Source organism: Protopterus annectens, chromosome 7.part0 (assembly GCF_019279795.1).
Source record: "Protopterus annectens isolate FY-2018-M chromosome 7.part0, PAN1.0, whole genome shotgun sequence".
Lineage (NCBI taxonomy): Eukaryota > Metazoa > Chordata > Ceratodontiformes > Protopteridae > Protopterus > Protopterus annectens.
In genome coordinates, this window is record NC_056739.1 from 1,713,146,818 (window position 1) to 1,713,169,634 (window position 22,817).

Genomic DNA, 22,817 nt, shown 5'->3' on the forward strand with positions numbered 1-22,817 from the left:
GTTACTCCATATGCTACATTTACCCTCTCTGCAACTTTTCATCACATAAATGTCCTGCTCTGTCTTCTATCTATCTCAGGCACCTGCAAACCTCTCTACTGACCTGTGGTCAGTCATTGTAATCCAGGACCCCTCCACCTAATTGCTAAAGTCCTATGTATTTAAGCTCATTCAGCTCTCCTTTATCCAGTCATTACCTTTGATCCTTTTTGTCCTACTTCCTTGTTCTTTATTTCCACCTCATTCTCTTTGCCCCGTCAATGCATTATATCCATAGTGTATCCTTCATTCCTCTTGTCTCTTACAACAGGTGCATGTGAAGTTCCTGGAGTCTTTCCAAATACTGCAGTCCCTCCCTCCTTTCTCTTGTCTTTCCTTTGGGTAACTCCCCAACACTCATTTGCAGACTAAGCTCACTGTGGTCATTACAACTGGACACTATCACAGCTGCAACATTACCACTGTCCTGTTCAGTACAAGAATGGGTTTGGAACTCCTTCAGTCCACTCCTCTATTTACCTTCCACTATAGCACCATGTTGACCTTCACTCATGCCCTTTACTTTTACACTGTATGATTTAGCCTGTGGTGATTCTAATATTGCATAATTATGGTGTGAAAATCACATGAGAATGTAATGTACAGATATTTGACTAACAATCTATAAGTTCTGTGATCCGCTTACTAAAAACACATAAATTAAGAAAAAAAGTCTGTGTGTGTTGGTGATAGAATGGAGAGGAAGCTAACTTTTTATTGTAACTTAATCATCCAAAAAGAAGAAAAAATATTAATGATATAAAAAAGACAATATCTGGGATTTATTAATGTCTACACTAAGTGTACACCATTCTGAGTGAACAGACAATACAAGCATAACTCATACCATCTTCCTCCTAATTTTAGTTTTCCTTAAGGATTTCTTGCAGCCTTAAATTTCGAGGAGGATTCATTAAGGTTACCACAAATTATGTGTACACTCAGTGTAAACTTTCTGAGTGAGTAGAATGCACAAAAAAATGTGGTAAGGATATTCTTGAGTACAGATCGTGTATACTGAGTGTAGGCTTTAATGAACCTAGCAAAATATTTTTGCAAATACCACTTGAATCTGAAAAACCCAATTTAAGGTGGATTTTTTTTTTTTGTATTTTTTTAAAGAAGGGTACTTTTAGACTCACTTCATTAAAAAAGTGAACAAACAGCAATACAAAAAGACAGAAATAAAAAGAAGCAAATGTGGAAAGGGGGAAAGACAAAGACAGAGAAAAGTCAGAATATATGTCATAACTTATTCATTTGATATTTTTGCCTTTAATATAAAAAGCAAAACTCTTCACTCTTAGATTGATAGTCATGTCATTAAAAACACATTCATATTTCAAAGTATTCTTTTGTCTAAGATCATTTAAGACCATCCATTTCTGAACCAAATATTAACTTTAAATAGTTTTGAAACTAGAAATTGTAATCAATCTACTATGTTTTTTGGCTGTTTCTTGAAATGCTAACTTTGTATCTGTGTTGGTCACAACTCTTTTATAATGCTCAGGCCGGTGTTTAATTCTACTTGCTATTGTAGTTCAACATTTTTCAGCATGTAAGGGATACGTCTAATGCAGAAAGGCCTAGTTAGAAGTAAGTATACTCACATATATATATATATTTATGTACATACATACATACACTACCGCTAACGGTAATAGTAATGAAAAGTAAAGTATCCAATAAGTGGACAGCCTGAAAAGGACAGACAGTAAAAGCTGGATGGGCAGAGATTGATGAGTGAGATGGATAGTATGAAGGTCAGCTGTCTGCCTCATGGATCTTTGGGGTTGCACTAGATGTGAGTCCCTAGAAGTATGGGCAGATCTTCCCTGGCTGATATGAGAGTGAGGGGGTATAGTGGATTGGCTATTCAGATGAGAAATGGCAGAGTGAGATAGACAAAGAGGAGGAGGAGCTATAGGGAGGGAGGGGAGAAAGGCAGGGGAGAGCAGGAAGTTGGCAGAGATCATCAGAGGAATACAAACAAGTGAGGTGGTACAATAAAAGGTAAAAGTCAAAAACGAGATACAGCTACAAAAAAGAGGAGAGCATGAAAGAAGTCAAGATGTAAAGAAAGTTGCAGGCAGCGATGACTGACAAATGATGAGTGGAAGATAAAGCTACATATGGTCATGTAGGAGTCAAAACCACACAGAGAGCAGAAAGGAAGTTAGCAGAGTGGCACACTTAGCTGGATGGGGAGATGAAATGGACACAGCTGCAGTAAGGGCTTGTAGGATGAGTGCAAGAGGGATTGAAATGGGAGTGTAGCACATGGGAGACTGCAGACTGACTCACAAGGGAATTAAGAGTCCTGACAAATCAGTAAGGAGTAGCCATTTGCATTGAACATGTCTTTATACACTAAATTTTATTTATTTGTTTAAATACACTAACAGTTGTAAAACACTAACAAGACAGAAAATAGGAACAGACTAAAGTATGTCTACTCAGAGAAAGAAAGAAAGAAACGATAACCAGATTATAATATGTATCAAATTGTTTAAAATTATTATATCCCATATAACACATAAACTCATAGTATACATATGTACACAGTCTATACAAAAATACCCAGTTGTGATTGCAAAAGATAGCTCTTCAAATATTATGATCAAGGCAAAATAAGAAAATCATCCAAAAGTCTTTGAAAGTAACAGAATATGTGTGGCTTTTGATATGAACTCATAACTTGCATAAATATGTGGCAAAGCATTTGCTAATGTCTAATGATGGACATTTCTTCCATGTAAGTAGTGTAGCATATGTGACTGAGACAAGAATTTTAGTACACTTTAATATCACTGGGTTCAGTGTAGCCATAGTTTTACAGTACCCAAATAATCAAAAAGTAGGGCACCTATGGCCAGGTAGTACAGAGCGAGTCATCCAACTGGCTTCAACTATAATTTTTCTGAGAACTGTTGACTCTTGCAGCTTTGCCATAAAAAATGAAGGTAATCAGCATCTGCAACATCATCCTTTATTAAGCAGCAACTTTGAAGTATGAAAAAATGCAGGCTAGGGGGCGTGGCCAAGATGTCAGTCTGATAGCAGCAGAAATCCATAGCTCTGCTTAGATTTTAATATTCTGACAGGAAATATACTTTAATTTTTAGAAAAATCTAACTAAATGTATACTAAAAGTTAGATTAACATAGACTCTTTACTATTTTCTAAAAATTAATACATAGTCAAGAGAATTTTTTAATTATTCCTGTCAAGAACTTTTCTACTGGAGATGTCAAGATGAGCAACTCGAAGACCCCGCACCAGGAGAGTGCAGTGAAGAAAGAACTACATCTTATGATAACAAACATCCAAGAACTGTCACTAAAAATGGACAAATTCTAAAACAAAATGGATATTATCAAACAGGAATGCAGTAAACAACTGGAACTTCTAAATGGAATAGTAAAAAAACAATCTGAACAGATTCTTGCCTTAGAGGAGACAGTAACTGACCTAGATACTAGAGTGACAGAAAATGAACATCACAATGAATTTCTTCTGAAACAAAACACCGGGCTGATTGAGAAACTGGAAGACCTTGAAAGTAGATCAAGGAGGAATAACATAAGAATATATGGAATTCCTGAGAAAGAAGAGGGTGCTAACATGATTCAGTTCCTCAATAAGTGGTTTTCATCAGCACTAAACATGCCTGAATCCCTCTCTTTTGGAATTGAGAGGGCTCATTGGTCTCTGACAAATCCAGCTTCATCTCTGAGTTCATCTAACCTCAGGTCTATAACAGTTAGATTTCTTTCCTCGCAAAACAAGGACTTGCTGAAATCATCTTGGACTAATTCCCCTGTCAAGATGGGTGAAAAACTTATTTGTTTTGACAATGACTACACCTCTACTGTCATATCCAGAAGAAAGGAGTCTGTTTCTCTAATTAAGTCCTTGAAAAAAGCCAATATTAAAGCTCAAATTCTTTTTCCTGCAAGAATAAAAATCACCTTGCCAGAAGGAGTGAAGATCTTTGATTCCCTAGAAGAAGCAGTAGAATTTATCCAAAAGAAGAAAATACTGTTGGACGTAGAAGAAATGGAATGGTCATCCCAGAGTTTGAAGAGACAGGCAACAAAAAATGGATGGTCTGTGAAGGAAGGAGCAAACAAAGCTAAGATCCCGAGAATTATCAACCTATTAGCCTGACGAGCCTGGTCTGCAAGGCCATGGAACGTATCATCATGGAACTCATAAACAAAGACATTGGTAACCTCCAAACTCTGGATCCCACCCAGTTCGGGTTTGTGAAAGGCAGATCATGCCTCCTGAACCTGATTGACTTCTTTGAGGCAGTCACCAAAGCAATAGATGAGGGTAAGGTGGTTCACACAGCCTATCTTGACTTCGCCAAGGCTTATAACACCATCCCCCATTCTGGAATTATAGCTAAACTCACTAAACTAGGTATAAATCCCTAAGTCGCAAGATGGGTTGCCAAATGGCTCACTGACAGAACCCACACTGTAAAAGTTGCAGACTCCAAATCTGACTTCAAAACAGTGACAAGTGGAGTACCACAGGGTTCCGTCCTGGGACCTTTCCTGTTTGGTATCTACTTCTCTGAAGTACAGGCTAACACAGAAGGCCTCTGACTAATGAAGTTCGTAGATGACTGCAAACTAGGAGCCATAGTCAAGTCCCCAAATGATGTGAACATCCTACAGAAGGGCCTCCCTCACTGAGACAAATGCCTGGTGTCAGAGCCATGGCCTCAAGTTCAATGCCAAAAAGTGTAGTGTCATCCCCTTTGGTAAAAATTCTGTACCGATGAACTACCACATAGACAGCAATCTACTTAACATCGAATGTGTGAAAAGAGACCTTGGAACCCAGGTGGACAGTAGTCTCTACTTTGATAGTCACATCGCCACAGTAGTCAGGAAGTCCTTCTACGTGGCACACCTCATCATAAAAGGGTTCTCATCCAGTAAAAAAGAGGTCATTGCTCCCCTCTACTTGACACTCATTAGACCCATTATAGAGTACAATGCCCCTTTTGGAATGTACCTCACAAGACATCTGCAGCAGCTGGAAAGGCCACAGAAGTACCTCACAAAGAGGATTACTAGCCTCAAACAAATGCCCTAAACTGACCACCTCAAAAAACTCCAGCTTTACTCCATAGCATATCGCCTACTCCGAGGTGATCTCTGCCTAACATATAAAGCTATGTCAAACCCAGTGCTGTTGGACATGCTACACCTAAAGAAATCCCAATCCCCTCTGAGCTACATGCTCTAAGGACCTAAATCTTGTCACCACAATAAACAGGACATGCTGGAGGAATAGATTCCTGTCCCAGAGACTTTCCATACTCTGGAACAGGCTACCCATCTATGTCAAGCAAAGTTCTTCATTAGCACTCTTCAAGAAAAATCTTGATGAGTGGATGGGAAAAAGAAAATACACCCTGGGGATCACTTCTGTGTCTCTGCTTGACAGTGGCTTAGGAACATAACTTTATTGGGTGGCGTAAGCCAGAGAACCTTGTTGGGTAGGCTTACCTAGGCCCTTGGGCCGATAGCCTAGTACCTACCTATGAACTTATGAACCTATAAGAAACTAAAGGACAAATGAATAAATTCTTTCTAATTTTAAATGCTTTGTTTTATGAATCATAATATATTTGATTCTGGTAAGTCTCTATACTGTAAGGTAATGTGAATCATTTTTATTATTAACTTTCTCTTTTCCTTTCTATATCCACTTCTTCTAATTACATATATTACTAAGTATTTAAATAACATTCTCTCTCTCTCTCTCTTTTTCCTTTCTTTCTTCCTATTCTTTTTTGTTACCAATGTTCCTTTTCTCTCTTTTCCCTATTATAAGTACTTTACATACTTTTCTCTTTTAATAACTACAAATGATGTATGTCTTCTAATTCTTCAGTAATAGCTAATTTGACTTAATACCAAAGTGCATTTTTTCTAGTGGGCCAGTTAAAAATCCTTTATTAAGTACACAAACTGGAAACAGACTGCCTGCCTTGTTTGGATTACTTTGAATACTTAGTAATGCTGTAGAATTATATATTTTCTATTATTACTTTTTGACTTGAGTTTACGTTCGCTACTTCTACTACTATTGTCTGATCTGATTAATATACTGTGATTAACTAGAAATTTATGGACTGAAAATCTTCCACACAGAGAAGTTTCTTACACTGTTTTGTTTTTAGACCCACTACACTTTAGTGGGTTGTTTTGAGACTTCGGGGATACCACGGAGATTACTTGTTTTTTAAAAAATTAGACTCCATGCTACGTACATTTTTATGGTTCCCCTTTAAACCTAGGATTGCATATAAATGGCACATTAGAGCTTGGAACAGTAATGGGATAGCATTCCCTAGCTTAGATCTTTATTCCAAATCAGTTATAATTAATGTAATATTACATTGGATCACACCTACCTATATATCTGGCTGGAAAACAATACATGAGATTCATACAACTGATGTCAGAACTATAGCAAATCAATTTAAGGAACAATATAGAATAAGTAGAGTTTATTGGATTTTACATGAATTTTGTTTATTTAATAAGAAGTTTGATCATTTTTCTTATGACGTTAATCCAATATTTAATAACTTTAAAAATATAATTGTAATTACAACATTAAACAATTTCTATTTCTTATATTCCCTATAACATACTCCCCTGATTTCCTAGATTCATTCAACATCAATGCAATGCAAAAATTAAAAGAAAATAACTTGATATTCTGGCATCAGTTTATTAAAAATAAGAGTATTAAACCACTAAACTCTCTTTTATGTAGTTTTGATACTAGTCAAGATGGTTATTTATACACTCATCACAGCAGTTTATAGAAAACAAAATGAGAGCATCAATCAATGTAGGGACTGACTCTATATCTAGTTTGATTCAGCTTTTTATTAGGTGTCGTGAAAAGACAGATAATCAAAATTAAGTATCTCACCTATCGATAAGATAATAAGAGAAGACACTCTAAAGTTTTACTCAGATTTTTGGAATTACTATGTAAAGATTAATGGAGAACAAATGTTTGATGAATCCAAAAAATTGTTATTGAATTCTAGATATGGTACTGCTTCTTCATTATACTGGAGATTGTATACATCGAAATTTATAAATAGGAGTTTCTATACTCCACATAAAATAAATCTTATACTCAAAAACAGTGAAAGTAAATATTGGAAATGTAATGAATTACTAGAGGTCAACTGGGTTCACATGTATGTTTATAATGAAAACAAAATAAAAATGTTAAAAAAAAAAGAAAATACAGGCTATGGCAATTTATGAATGACCCTAAACCTGGAAACAGCAAACGGGAAACAGACCTAAACTCATTTAAATCGCAAACAGAACTGGACCACACATTGTCTGCAACAGAGATCCTATCATTTTTTTTTTGCCAGCTTATTTTGATTTCATCCCCAATGCTGTTTGCTTCCTTTTGTAAGTAAGCATAACATATCCTTACCTATTTGATTATTAAGTATACACCTACGAATTGGAAGTAACTCAGTTATCCATCATTACATTGCTAGGCTTAACTTTATGGAAGATAATACCCAGGTGTAGTTACAGCCCTGGCTTGTACCGCTTTGAAAAAAAAAATAGGATCAGCCCATTATTATATACATAAGCTTGCAGGTTGTGAAATTGCACTTGACATCTTTTTATAGGCTTCTGGAAAAACAAACTTACAAAGCACCTGTCATAAAAAAGTCCCCTACAATGTGTCAAAAACTTTGTGAAGGTATAAACTAAATGCTCCCCAAGGGAGACAGCTATAAAACATTGAGTGATGATCATGCAGAGAAAAGACTTATTACAGAGCATACCTCAAACATTTTGCCAGACTCTTGATAAGTTAGGCTCATACATATCAAACATCCTTGATTATCCTGTAAGCTACTATTAGACCCTTAACCCAATAAAAAGTTTAAGCTCAATCAGACCTTTCCTACGCACTATTATATTGCAGTACCTCCCATTCCTATTCTAGGATCCTAATACAACAGACTAAGCTCCTATCCTTAGATTTGGATTGTTTGTACAATGGCAGAAGTTATGCTAACTGAACTTCATAAACTTCAATGCCCTTCCCAATTATTTCTTTTCGCTGCCTTCTACGTAGGTTCCCTGTATACTTTATATACTGCTTGAATAGTTCTCATTTCATCAAAATGTTGTCCAACTGTACTTTATGTCTCAACCAGAGCATTTTTGTAGCCTCCCTTTACTTATTCGTAGAGTCTTTTGTTATAGATGAAGAGGGCCTAACCTTCAGTGGGGGTGGGGATACAAATCACACATCCTTAAATTCTACTATTAAATAACTGTGCTCTGAGTGGAGAAGCCATTTTCATTGAAGCCTGTCTTTATAACTGTTGGAGACGTCTGTTAATGAAGATATCAAAAGAGCACTTATAAAAATATAATCAAGTTGACTGGCAATGCTAATTGAGAGAGTAAAATAAAGTCAAACAATTGGGAAAGGGTTAAAATGTGACATACATCACACAATTTTAGTTCCATGTAAATTCTTGTAAAGCTGTTATTCTGTTAGGTTGCCGGTCTAAAATGGGGTGTAAGACTATGTTTACATCATCTGCTAAACTCCTTCAGGCTTCTTGAAAACCATGGGAGATGTCTATAATTATCCTCCACAAGGCCATAAACGTTTCCTAGAATTATGTATTTTTCCTTCACCTTAACTTGCACTATCAGCTATCTTCTCACTCTATCCATTTTCACACTTTCCCATAACCAAGTAATATCACATCCAACCAGAATAGCCACTCCCTTCTTAGCTAATTTTGTTTTACTGGCATATACCCAATCATTGAACTGTTTGCTCATTAGTTACCTCTCTAATCTTGCCTCCTGTAAAAAAAAAAATCTGAAGCCTCCCCTTTTTAAATGCTCTAAAACAAGTCCTTAATTTATTACTTCTATAAAGCCCTCTTACATTCCATGTATTACAGCTAACCCCCTTAACCCCCATCCTGCCATAATTTCCCACAGCTACTTGTGCAAATTTGTTTGGTTCCTGGCACTAACAATAAATGTTTTATGGTGTTGGTGTCACTCTATTTATACTAGGGATAGAATCACCATAAATAAAGAAGAGAATGTACAATGATCCTCCATATACATTTAGGAAAATATGATTTATAAAAGAGAATGCATGCATATACCATAAAATATCAAACAGTAATTCTATGTTGGTCTTGAACTGAACATGTGAGTGTGTCCATATTGTAGCTTTTAGGTAAATCTGTCCATAAAGAATCAATGTAATGAAATAGTCCCTGTCTAAAGTACTCATCGCATGAGCTTTCACCTCGCCACTGCTTATTTCCTTCCTAATCATCAAAAGGCTCACTTGCATTGGGTTCTGTATCCATGGTTTGCAATTCTACCAGCATCAGGTGTGAGAAACACAACTTCTTCTTCCTCTATATTTGATATAGCAGCTAAGAGTGCATAATTATTAGTGTCTTTTTACTGTTGAGGGGAACAGTTTTTCTTAGACAATGATGGTCTGAGAACCGATTGCTGTTTCCTAAAAGCCTCCCAAGCTAAAAATTGCTTTTCAGTAAGCATGACCTTTTTCTGGGGGGGGGGGTAGGATAGCTCCACACCTGTTTTTGTTAACAGAGCCTCTGGCTGCTGACCATAATTTGTGTGCCTGACATGCCCTGATGCCCCTGATTTGAGATAGAGTCCAAAAAGCATCTGCTGCCCCTTGTATTTTGCATGACTAGGTCTTTTCCATATCGATGATATGTAAGGCAGTGAGAAAGCATGACTGACGTATCACTGAACTCTTTATCCTTCTGATCACTGGCACCATGGCCTTCCTTTTCAGAAGCAAGTTGTTACTATAGCCTGGAGCAACTCTCCCTGATGACCCCACTATAGGAATAGAATGACTCAGAACTCCATGTCATTATGTTTCAAAAAATTCATTATGAAATATCTGAGGAGGTTACAAGACAAGCACTTCTATTTGCTCTTTCAGTGACTAGAGAGAAGGGAAGTTTTAGTGTTTTGACTAATGGGTTCATACATTTATAGAGTTATACTGGGCTAACAACCACCAGGGTCTTTATTAGCCTAGCCATGCAACCTTAACAAGTTTTGTCCCCAAGTTTCTTTGTTTGTCTATATAATGGAGTATTTTATTAAGGATGTAGCTAAGGGTTATGTGGGGGAGGATGTTAGTTGGGGATTCATTTATTAACTGTTGACCTCTGTCAATCAGAGACATGGGTTCATACCATAAGTACATTTGGATTTCCCATCCAGTGATTAAGGTTTTGTTTGAATAGGATCAGGGATGAGCTCTGCTTCACATGGATGGGGAACTTATTCTATAGTGCAGGGACCCTTTGAGACACATATCGGTTGCTCCAACATGTTCTATTTATGTCACAGGAAAAGTCCAGGACCTCAGATTTAGTGTTTGTGGTACTTTTTGTTTTGCAGATGTAAAAACAAAAATACCACTCTGGAGCCGATGTTCTACAACCCACTACGACAGTTTATTAATAGGACAATCCAAATGGCATAAAAAACAATCCAATACGTGTAGGTCAAGCGCTTTCGTAATCAAAACTTCATCAGAGTTCATCAACTTTTGCAGATGTGCACGAGATCTATCACAGCTGGATCTGAAGATGGCTTCTTAGTAAACTGTAGGAGACTGAACACAGAGATAGAGCTTTAAGGCAACCTGTGTAGGGCAGGGTATTTATACCCTGGAATCTCCTGGTGAGGAACCTTTGAGTTACAAGTGTCTGGTTAGGTACATGCCAAAGGAGGCATACTCAGTGGTGGGTCTGATAAGGGCTGAGTAGAGTGGTACCATAATTTCTTTGGACCTGCATACAATACCCTTCCTTATGAGCTGAGTGATATAATTATTTTCTTACTATGTTGGCTATGTGCTGGGCAAGTGCCAGATTACTGTCTACATATGTGCCCAAATTCCTAACTACCGGGGCAACTCTTAGCTTGGGTGGATGATTTCCCAAAGGGCACTATAATGCATTTTTTTGCATTGAGTTTTAATCTTTGACTTTGATACCAGTCATTTGTTTGTGTTAGATCCACTTGTAAAATATTGGTGCCATGGGGTAACATATGATAGCTCCCAATTTATAGCCATCTGTGAACTTGGTGAGCCAGAGGCCTTTGACAATAGCCATGACTTCTGATAAGTAGATGCCTGGTTCTGAGAACTTGTCAACAATATTTTAATAGGGTAATGCATTGAATGCCTTGGTCAGGTCAAGGTAGGTAGTATTCACCATTTTCCCCTCATCTATAGCCTTGGTGACCCTCTCAAAGAAGTCTACTAGGTTGAGTAGCAAGACCTTCCCTTAACAAAGACAAACTGGGATGGGTCCAGTGTCTGTAGGTTGTTAATATCCTTGTTGATCATTTCCATGATAATTCATTCCATGACTTTGTGTACTACATTTGCCAGACTGATAAGTCTGTAGTTCCCAGGTTTGCTTGATTGTCCACCTGTATGAAGAGGGATGACAGTTGCAACCTCCCATTCACCTGGGTCTGCTTTGAAGCTGTAGATGCTGTTGCATGGAGTAGTCCTGCTAAGTCATGTTTTTCACCTTAGTGAGTGTCACCAGGGCTGGCTCCCTGTTGATAGTTGGGGGGGATGTGCTAGAAGGGATTTCATAGGGAATACTGGGGGTGGGGAGGGGTTAGAGCTAAATCTATCAGCCAGTAGATTTTCTATGTCACCCTGTTCAGTAAAGTTTGTGCCATTTACCATTTAGTTCCACACACTGCTGAGTGTTACACATGTTGATATGCTTGATCCTGTGCTTGAAGTCCGCACTATCTGGTCCGGGGGGTTTGTGCTGATAAAGTCCAGAAAATACTGTGTCTGTGAGTTAGAGGCAGTGTATATTTCCCAGTCTATAAAGAGAAAGTAAAAGTCACCCATAAATATGGTATTTTAGATGGAGGCTGCTTGTAGTAGGTCTATGTAAGAGTTGTGAGCTTCATGGGTCATAAAGGGTGACCTGTACCTGGACAGGATATAGTAAGGAACCTTGTCTATGGAGACTTAGATGTGGATGAACTCCAGGGCATTTTCCTTTTTAGCCAACCTGCAGTTGTATTTGTTGCTAATGTAGATCAAGACACCTCCACCTGTAGCCCCTGTCTGTGCTGCTGTTGGTCTAAATGTGTGAAAACACTGTAGCCTTGCTCGACCAGAGTATTTTCTGTGGCTTTAAATCAATGTTTGGTAACAGAATAGATGTCTACATTCTCCAGAGCAAGGAGAGCTTGTAGTGGGTGGAATTTGTTGTTTAGAATCCAAGCACTGAGCAGTAACACCTTAAGGTTGTTTTTTTTTTTTTTTTTTTTTTTTTTTGTGATGTTGGTAGTTGTGTGTTAAATAAAAACAAATGATAACAACACAGGAGGCTCAGATGCAAAAGTTTACTAGTGTACACCAGGAGGCAAAAAACCATACAAGTATAGAGTTTTGTCTGACATGATGCAGGAAATACACAATTTTATATAGTCTTACATTCAAGCTGTGCCCACTTTACTGACGTGGTTAGTCACAGGGCACCTACATCACTATGGTCTACAATATTCTATTCATAAGAAAAGCTGATGTTATACATTTTAAAAGTTTTCCCATGGGAATAATACAGCCTTGCAAAGCACCTGGTTAGTTATAATGTCTTTCTGTAAAATGTTACTCCTTCAAGGTTTCAGGCCCGCTCGAATACAATAGTTGGTTCAGTCTTGTAATATACTTCTTTGTTCTTCTTGCAACATTACTTTAGCAGCTGTGTCTTATCTCTGATAATATTCACAAGGCTAATTATCTCAGAGGAAGGAAGAAGGATTTTGAATGCTTTATACATTTAATTTTCCTGACCCAGCAAATAATCATTAGTGAAAAACATAAGCTTGCTGAGCTGGCTACTGCCAGGGTCAGAGTTCAAATACACTGCAGCTCCAAAGCTTCAAGCAATTACATGTAAAATCATTCTTATTGCCCTATTGTAAATAGAATAAAATGCATTATATACTATTTGCTTTTAAACTAGCACTTTATACATGTTCAAATACATATTTTTCTAACATTTCCTCCCTTTTAATACTTTTTATTCTATTCGGAAACATAAACAATGTTATATCGTCCCCTAGCCTTCTCCTTTAAGGACTTTCAACTAGGCAAGTCATTTAGTTTATATTTCGGAAAGAGTTTCGTCTGGGACCAGTAGTTCCAGTTCAATGTCTTGGTACAAAGTTTCAGTTACAGATATATCAACAAAATCTTTGATTAATCTTTTCATACAGGGGATCCCACAACAGACACATGCTCCTAATAGGAGCAGACCAACACAAATAGCAATCAAAATATTCATTAGGATAGAACCCCACCCACCAAATAGACTCTGGAAAAAGTTTGTCAGTGGGTTTGGGCCTGGTTCAGTCATGGCCGATACCTGCTGTATTACCTCTAGGTGATCATTGATCTCATGTCGATTGTCTGGTATGAACGCACAGCATTCTTCTTTGATAAGCACGCACATACCACCTCTCGCCACTAGGGTGAAGTCAAGAGCCATTCGATTTTGTAGCACAACAGTTCTCATTGCATTCAGTTCATCAGTCACTAGTTCGAGAGCAGAAAAAGTTGCGTTACTCATTACTTCGAGAAGCTTCGATAGTTTTCTCAACTCCCAGATCGATTTGACTGCTCCATATGCTGGAAGTATTCCAGCCCAGGATATAACACTGTCACTCAAGTCCATATGAGTCAATTTTTCTTTATCTTTCATGATGATCCTTCCAACCAGCTTCGATTTTTCCCACTGGATTTACAGGCTTTCCGATTGGATCCTCAGGTTTACGGGCTACATCTCTTACATTTCATATCTTACCTAGATGTCATTCTGCAGTATGCCTTATAGCCGGAACCAGATAACCCAAAAAACAACTGCCGGACCAATTCTCAGGTAGCCATTTGTATGCTTTTTTCCCACAAACAAAATAACAGTTTTCTACTTTAGTACTGATGTGGGTTAATTCTGAATGAAACATTTTCTTGTCTATAACAGACAATTGTTTATGCAAGACAGGATTTCTCTGCACATCACTTAATGTTGTTTTCATTAAGCTCAAATATGAATCATAATTTGTGTTACAAACAGTGCCTTTATCTTTAGTTTTATTATAGCATTTATAAGATATAGTTATGTTACAGTTACTCCAACCTACTTGGAGTGTATCATTCTTATAGAAACATACAATTCCTCTCTGTGTAATAGGCAAATACAATGCAATTTTGTCCTGTGATCTTACAGAACCTGTATCAAAAAGTAAATTTTCCCAAGTCTCATTTATCCGCAAGGGGACAGCGGACATCAACAGTCCTCCATATGCTGTCGGTATAGCAGTACAAACCCAGCAGTTTGAAATGTTCATAGTCTCTACATATACACGCTTCATAGCTAGGTATGTGTTAAAGTTTGGATGCCAGTCTATAGACAGTTCATCACGTTTCTCCACTTTCACTTGTGTGGTTATATGTTGGAAGAACCACAACAAAAGGAAAGTCATTACAATCATAGTCAATAAATGCATAGTTAGCAAGATGATTAAACAATATCTTCGGGGTTGATCTGTATTTTTAATCATTTTGCTCTTGGCCATCTTGCCTTTGTTGTGTGTCAGTCACAAAATGTTTATCAAGCTGAAAATTCTTTACCGGTTTACAGTGCGTCAGATGGACCCAAGACGACCACTCAGCAACTTTGACTGCAGTAGGCGTCGCCAACAGTACCTGGTACGGTCCTTCCCACTTTGGACTTGTCCAATTTTTCCTCTTCGTGACCTTCAACCACACCCAGGACCCTGGGGTCAGCACCGCTTCCAATGGTCTGGTCTGTCCTCTATCTGAAAAAGAGTTCAACTGCAAAACAGTTTTATTTGTTAACAGTTTCCTCATATAGCTAGCTAATGAGCTGTCAGCCTCTAGTTCTGCAGGCATGAGAGCTTTCCACTGTGGCACATAATATGCCCTTACAAATATCACTTCAAAGGGGGTCAAACCCTTTACATTTGGAACCGTTCTCATGCTCAGCAGTGCCAAAGGTAAACAGCAAATCCAATTCTTCTGTGTTTCATTTATTAACTTCCTCAACTTGCTTTTTAAAATTCCATTGTACCTTTCCACCAGTCCTGCAGACTGTGGGTGGTAAGCACAATGATTCTTCAAGGAGATCCCAAAGAATCTCCCAAGTTGGTGAATTGTCTAATTAACAAAGTGTGTCCCATTGTCACTATAGATTCTTTCCGGTATGCCAAATCTAGGAATTATTTCTTTTATTAGGGCTTTTGCCACTGTTGCTGCATCCGGATTTTTAGTTGGAAAAGCTTCTACCCATTTGGAAAACATGTCTATAATTACTAAACAGTATTTTTTCCCTTCACATTTGCTCAGTTCTATGAAATCCATACAGATAGTATGGAACGGATATGGTGGTATAGGAAAACTCCCTTGCTTGGTTTGAATGCTCCTTGTGCATGATGTTTGTTACAGATATGACATGCTGCACAAAATTTTTGTGTAAAGTTTGTGAATCCATATGTTTGGAATATTCGATTTACTAACTGTACCATCCCCCCTGTTGAGACATGGCTCTGCCCATGGCTCAACAAAGCTGCATATCTAAATAAATTAGACGGCAATATTGGCTTTTTCTCTTTGGAGATATACAGTCCATTTTCGAGGATTGCACCTCGTTTCTCCCATTTCTGTTTCTCAGCTTTTGTAGTTAATGTCTGCATCGTTTTTAACATTTCTAAATCTAAAGTCTCGGAGGGTTGTAATTCCTCAGTTAAAAGCAAAGTTTCTGAGTCTGAGGCAGCTTGCTTTGCAGCTGCATCAGCTTTTGCATTTCCTTTTGAAATTGCGTCCTGTTGTTTTGTATGAGCTAAACATTTACAAATAGCTACTTTAGTAGGTAACTGAATAGAATCTAACAAGTTCAAAATAAGTTGCGCATGATTAATCGGTTTGCCAGTAGATGTTATCATTCCCCTATTTTTCCATTGTTGCGCAAAAACATGCACTGTAGAGAAAGCATACTGACTGTCAGTATATATGTTCACACATTTGTCTTTCGCTAGAGTGCAAGCCCGTGTTAAGGCTATCAATTCTGCTGCTTGAGCAGACAGGTTATGCTGTAAGGGTTGAGCTTCTAAAATCTCTGTATCTGTGACTACTGCATACCCTACTAGATTTTTCCCTGTAGGACCCTTTCTGCATGAACCGTCCACATAAAATGTCACCTCGGCATCATCCAAGGGCATATCAGTGAGGTCTTGTCTGGGCAAAGTTATTTGCTCAATTTCCTGCAGGCAACTGTGCGGTGTGCCATCCACAGGAGTTGGAAGTAACGTTGATGGATTTAATGTTGTACAACGTTCAATTACCATATGAGGTTGGCTCAGCAGTATGGTCATACATGAAAGATGTCTAGCAATAGATAGATATGCTATTTTCTCTTGCAGTAAAATTATCGCGACTGCATGAGGCACTCTCAATGTGAGAGGGTGGAATAACACCACTGAGGCCGAAGCCTGTACTGCCATTGCAGCTGTGACTACTGCTTGCACACAGTGAGGCAATGATCGTGCCACTGGATCTAACTGTGATGAATAGTAAGCTATGGGGCATTGCTTATTCCCATGCTGTTGCGTCAAAACTGACGTCATGTATCCCTGTTTACAATCTACGGTTTGAAAAAATCTTTTGTGGTAATTTGGAAGTCCTAAAACTAGTGATGAAGCTATCAATTGTTTTAGTCTGCAGAAAGCTGTTTCTGCTTCAGGTGTCCATTGTAATACATCTTGTGCTGCCATTGGTGTTTTATATATTAAATCAGCCAATGGAGCAGATTCTAAAGCATAGTTTGATATCCAGCTTCGACAAAAATTAGTCGTTCCCAAGAAGGACATCATTTCCTTCTTAGTTGCTGGTTTGGGTGCCTGTAAAATCGCTGTTTTTCTGTCTTCGTCTAATATTCTTCCTTCATTGGATATTACATATCCTAGGTATCTAACTTGTTTTCTCCAAAGTTGTAACTTACTTTTGTTTACTTTGTGTCCTTGTGCTGCTAAAAATTTCAATAATGCTATCGTATCCTCCCTGCATTGATGCTGGGTAGGGGCTGCTAGCAAGATGTCATTTACATAAAGTAGAATCTGACTATCTCCTGGTGGAGTAAACCCTGCCAGGTTGCTTGCCATTTCTTGTGCAAATATCATTGGACTTTCACAATATCCCTGAGGTAGCCGAGTATAGGTATATCTTTTACCCTGAAATGTAAATGCGAACCAATACTGGCTATCAGGATGTATAGGTATTGAAAAGAAAGCATTGCTTATATCTACCACAGTAAAATATTTTTGTTGTGGCTTCAAATCATTCAACAAGGTGTGTGGGTCTGGCACCGTAGGTGCTCTGGGTATTATTGCATTGTTTACGGCTTGTAAATCCTGTACCATTTGCCATTCCCCGTTTGCTTTTTTAACAGGAAATAGAGGGGTGTTACATGGTGAATCCAGAGATTCTACCAGTACTCCTTCCTTGAGTAATGCTGCTATTATAGGCTTGATTCCTTGCTCTGCATCTTTCCTCAAGGGGTATTGTCTTTTTTGTGGTCTAAATGCTGATTTTGGTGTAATTGTTACTGGTCCTGCTGTTTGAATAAGTCCTACATCTGATTTACCTGTTGACCAAAGAATATCTGGTATATCACACAAGGCTTTTTCTTCTTCTTCTAATAAGAACGCTAATCAGCTGTCTTCACTAGCTTGCAAGTGTACAGCTGGATGTGTCTGTGTTAGCCAATTCAATTTCTGTTTTTGTACTCCCTGTTCTGATAATTCTAAATCAGTTTGCTTTTCCCATTTTGTTACTTTTTCTCCTAAGTCTGCCCATCTCACATCCTTATTTTTTGTCAAGCTGACATGTGGTAGTCTATTAGATTTGTACAGTGCCATGAATTCCTGAGGTAGTGAACAGCTTACCACACTGTTTTCCTCAGTATCCCAATACAAGGTTCGTAATACTAATCTGTTAGCAGTGTTTTTGAACAACTCTTGCTCATATTCTTTATCAGGTCCTGGCATGCTGCAGTAGTATAGAGTACAATGTAACAAATGCTGTCGGTCAGTGTCAAGGGAGGGGGCCTTACTGATGGCTACATTCATCAATTCCTTGGTTACTGCCCCTGGACCAGTCGTAACTAGGTCCTGGCTGTACCAGTAAAAAGTTTCACCCTCCGGTCGCACCACAAAAGTATCCATTTGTCTTTGTGCTTCCATACCCTGCATAGTAGGAACTACCGCTATGCCAAATATCTGCATAAGATCTCTTCCCAGTAAGTTTACTGGACATTTTGCAGAAACTACAATTTTACTTTTCTGAGTCATACCTGAAACAGGGTCAGTTATTGCTATATCATGGGAGAGTGGCTCCCTATATAGCTGTCCATTTGCTGCTTTCACTAATATATAGTCAGGTGATTCAGAATGCTCTGGTAACTTTGAAGGGTGTATCAAAGTTCGAGACACTCCTGAGTCACACAAGAATTTCACTTCCCTTCCTTCCACCAGAAGTGTAACTTCCGGTTTTGTGTCTGCCAAATAGAGCTCCAAGCTCAGTAATGCTAAATCTAAAATTTCACTTTCTTCATCCTCTACATCTGCTTGCACTTCCTCTGTTCCTTCCACTACATTTACGTCTGTCCTTTGTTTGTTAGTCTTTCCTGATGATTTCTGATTTTCATCACTATCATATAGTCAGTCCTCATCACCTTTATTTTCTGTAGTCACCTTTTTATTTAGCCTGCAATCCCTTGCTAAATGTCCTTTCTTACCGCACTTAAAGCACTCACCTTTCTTTTTTCTCTCCTCAAAATCTTCTGACCTTTTGTCAGATTGTTTATTTCCCTGGGTATTTTTCTTACCCTTTTTACCTGACTGTACTACAAAGACCTCTGCTCCGTCTTCAGCTGTGAAGACCTGTGTCTTCTTTTTCTTTTTACTATTAAAGTGTCTTTCAGCATGTCTAGCATATTCAAGTAAGGCTTGCAGCCTGCTTGTTCGATGATCTATCATATGTTTTGTAATAAAGCTACTGATAGGTGCAATGCAACCTTTCAAAAACGCATTTTTCAGTTGCTGTTCATACGAGCTATCATGTGTCTGACTTTCAGGAATAGCCATACCACTATGGTTATTGAAACATTCCAATAATCTACCATAGTACCCATCTACAGTTTCATTCTCTTGCTGTATGCATTGATTAATGCAAGTCCAATCTGCTCTAGGTTTCCATTTTCAAAAATTCGATCTGTAAGACCTTTCACTCTGTTGTCTAATTCTGCGTCACTATGTGGGAGTGGTTTAAGCTCTGCGTTACGAGGATTCCAGGTGCCACAAATCATGTGGCAGTCTGGACCCACAATCTGTCTAACTACCTTTTCTACTTCTTCCCCATTCAAGTGGTAACTTAGTCTCATACCTTGTAAATCTTGTAAAAACTTTGTGTAATTAACTTTTGGATGAGGGATTCCCTCTATAGCTTTCCGAATATCTTCCGGTGTCCATGGTCTATATACTAGGAGAGTTGGGTCCTGCCCTTCCTGTCCTGCCTGAGGATTTGGTACCTCGATTAGTGGACAGATTTCTTCCTCATCCTCTTCTAGTGTGTCTCTCCCCATTTGATATAAGTCTGTGTCCCTAAGTGTTTTACGTGTCCGGGACCTAGTTTCAATAGGATCTCTAACAAATGGTTTTAGTGCTCTTGTAACTTCAGGATAACGTGGAGGTGGACCAGCTTGTCCTCCTGCTTCATATCCTGAAAAAGGCATTGGAGGGGGCGGAGGGGGAGGGGCCATCGCTATTACTGTATTATTATCCTCTTTGTCTAAAAATAATGTTTTTGCATTTTTAGTTTTCTGTTCCCTTCGGTTTACTTCCTCAATCCACCTATGTGCCTGAGGAATGCCTAATCGCTGTTGTTTTTTTGCCTGACCTTCTGCATCAGATTTAAGCTGTTTTAAAAGTTTAACTAATGAAATCTTGTTTAGTTTACCGTCAAATCCGTATTTATTAACCCATTTTGTATAATATCTTACGTTATCTGCCCGTTGTGATTGCATATATTTTGCGTCATCAGTTAGGGGCGGGTCTCGCGATTTTTTAGTGCACTGATTTCCCATTTTAAAAGAAAATGTTACGTAACCCTTTTCACCACGTGGTATTTCAGTTCCTTACACAGTTTATCTAGAATAACTGCCTACCTTATTCTGTTTCCCTGATCTCTGACAAAATATACAGTAATTTCCTTTTGTCCCTGATCTGTATAACAAATCTCTGACAATGACATTTACTGTAACCTAGTCCCTGATCTAAAACAGAAAAAAGGCAAATATCTTCCTACCTGAGCCTCCTGGGTCAACCAGTTCGAGACCACTCTTCGGCCGCAGATCAGAAAGTGGCCAGCCTCTCAAAATGACAATTCAGTCGGAGGTCTTTGTGTTTCAAGAAGAACCGTTTCAGTAGCTTCTCCTGCGCAGTATTCGACCACCGGTACACTCTGATCTGTAGCTGTCTGAGGGCTTCCGGTCAAGGAGGACCAAACTGTTAAATAAAAACAAATGATAACAACACAGGAGGCTCAGATGCAAAAGTTTACTAGTGTACACCAGGAGGCAAAAAACCATACAAGTATAGAGTTTTGTCTGACATGATGCAGGAAATACACAATTTTATATAGTCTTACATTCAAGCTGTGACCACTTTACTGACGTGGTTAGTCACAGGGCACCTACATCACTATGGTCTACAATATTCTATTCATAAGAAAAGCTGATGTTATACATTTTAAAAGTTTTCCCATGGGAATAATACAGCCTTGCAAAGCACCTGGTTAGTTATAATGTATTTCTGTAAAATGTTACTCCTTCAAGGTTTCAGGCCCGCTCGAATACAATAGTTGGTTCAGTCTTGTAATATACTTCTTTGTTCTTCTTGCAACATTACTTTAGCAGCTGTGTCTTATCTCTGATAATATTCTCAAGGCTAATTATCTCAGAGGAAGGAAGAAGGATTTTGAATGCTTTATACATTTAATTTTCCTGACCCAGCAAATAATCATTAGTGAAAAACAGAAGTTTGCTGAGCTGGCTACTGCCAGTGTCAGAGTTCAAATACACTGCAGCTCCAAATCTTCAAGAAATTACATGTAAAATCATTCTTATTGCCATATTGTAAATAGAATAAAATGCATTATATACTATTTGCTTTTAAACTAGCACTTTATACATGTTCAAGTGGGTGGAATTTGTTGTTTAGAATCCAAGCACTGAGCAGTAACACCTTAAGGTTGTTTTTTTTTTTTTTTTTTTTGTGATGTTGGTAGTTGTGTCATTTCTGTATTGCCTAAAAAAAGTTCTAAGAGGCTGGATAAAGTTTTTTTTTTTTTTTTTTGTGACGGCAGTTTTGTCATTTCTACATTGCCTAAAAAAGCCTCTAAGGAGGATGGATAAAGTTTTATCAATATCCAAAAGCCCGGGGGGGGGGGGGCAAGTGCAAATCATCCTTGGCAAAAGCAAAGTGGTCTGTTAACCATGTCCTTCCATGCTGACAGATATTTTATCCCCCTGGAGTGACACCAGAAATTAAGCCAATTAGTAAAATCAATAATTTTCTGTTCATACTGTGGCATCATCCTTGGCGAAGGTAGAATGCTACTCACTGCAAGGCACGTACCTCTCTGTGACACATATTAAAGAGCTCCATAATGTCTCTTTTCATATAGTTCAGTGAGGTCTATCTCAGGTCATTTACACCCACATAAATTACGATAGAATCATATTGGTAACTGTGTTGCAGTGACTTACGTGTGTGCATGATATTGCAGATCTTAGTTCCAGACAGGCAGCAAACTGTTATCTTTTCCTTGTCCAACCTGGTGAGAGGCATATCTGTATCTCATATTACAGAATCCCCTATGACAAGGGTAGTAGGTAAAGTGTTTACTTGTCTTATGTGCTTAGTTCTTGGAGGATTATTGGGTGTAAGCTAATGTTTGGTTGTGTGTGCTTCAGTGATTGCCAAGGATAGGTGCTGCTGTTTGATGGCATAAGTGGTCTATGAGGTTTGGGAAGGTTTCTTTGAAGTGCCTCAGTGTAAGAACGTGTGTGTGTGTGTGTGTGTGTGTGTGTGTGTGTGTGTGTGTGTGTGTGTGTGTGTGTGTGTGTGGTGAGAGGTGTGTGTGTGGTGAGAGGTTTGTGTGAATGATGCAGTGTGTGTGCATATGCGTGTGTGTGTGTGTGTGTGTGTGTGTGTGTGTGTGTGTGTGTGTGTGTGCACGCACGTGTGTGTGTGTGTGTGTGTGTGTGTGTGTGTGTGTGTGTGTTCTTGACAACCTTGTCTGCGAGATTTTTGTCTCCAACAAAGTTATGTATATACATCTCTCACATACTGTGTTAGTTTATTTAAGGATTAAAACGTTTGACTACATCAGACAATGGCTCTCAGGATGCCCATATCTACCAAGCTGGCCACAGACAGATTAGAAAATTGCAAATCCATGTTGTCAGGAAATGTTTTAGGGTTGGGCTATTATGGTTTAGGGACTTGGTTTTACAGGTTTCACCTGGGTGCTGTCTA

The 22,817-nt window shown here is 38.4% G+C and overlaps 1 protein-coding gene across 3 annotated transcripts in view; it reads left to right on the plus strand.

Annotated features, from left to right (window-relative positions):
- Positions 1 to 22,817, plus strand: part of DYTN (dystrotelin) — a 410,223-nt gene that overhangs the window by 44,755 nt on the left and 342,651 nt on the right. The gene's annotated exons all lie outside the window — the stretch shown is intronic.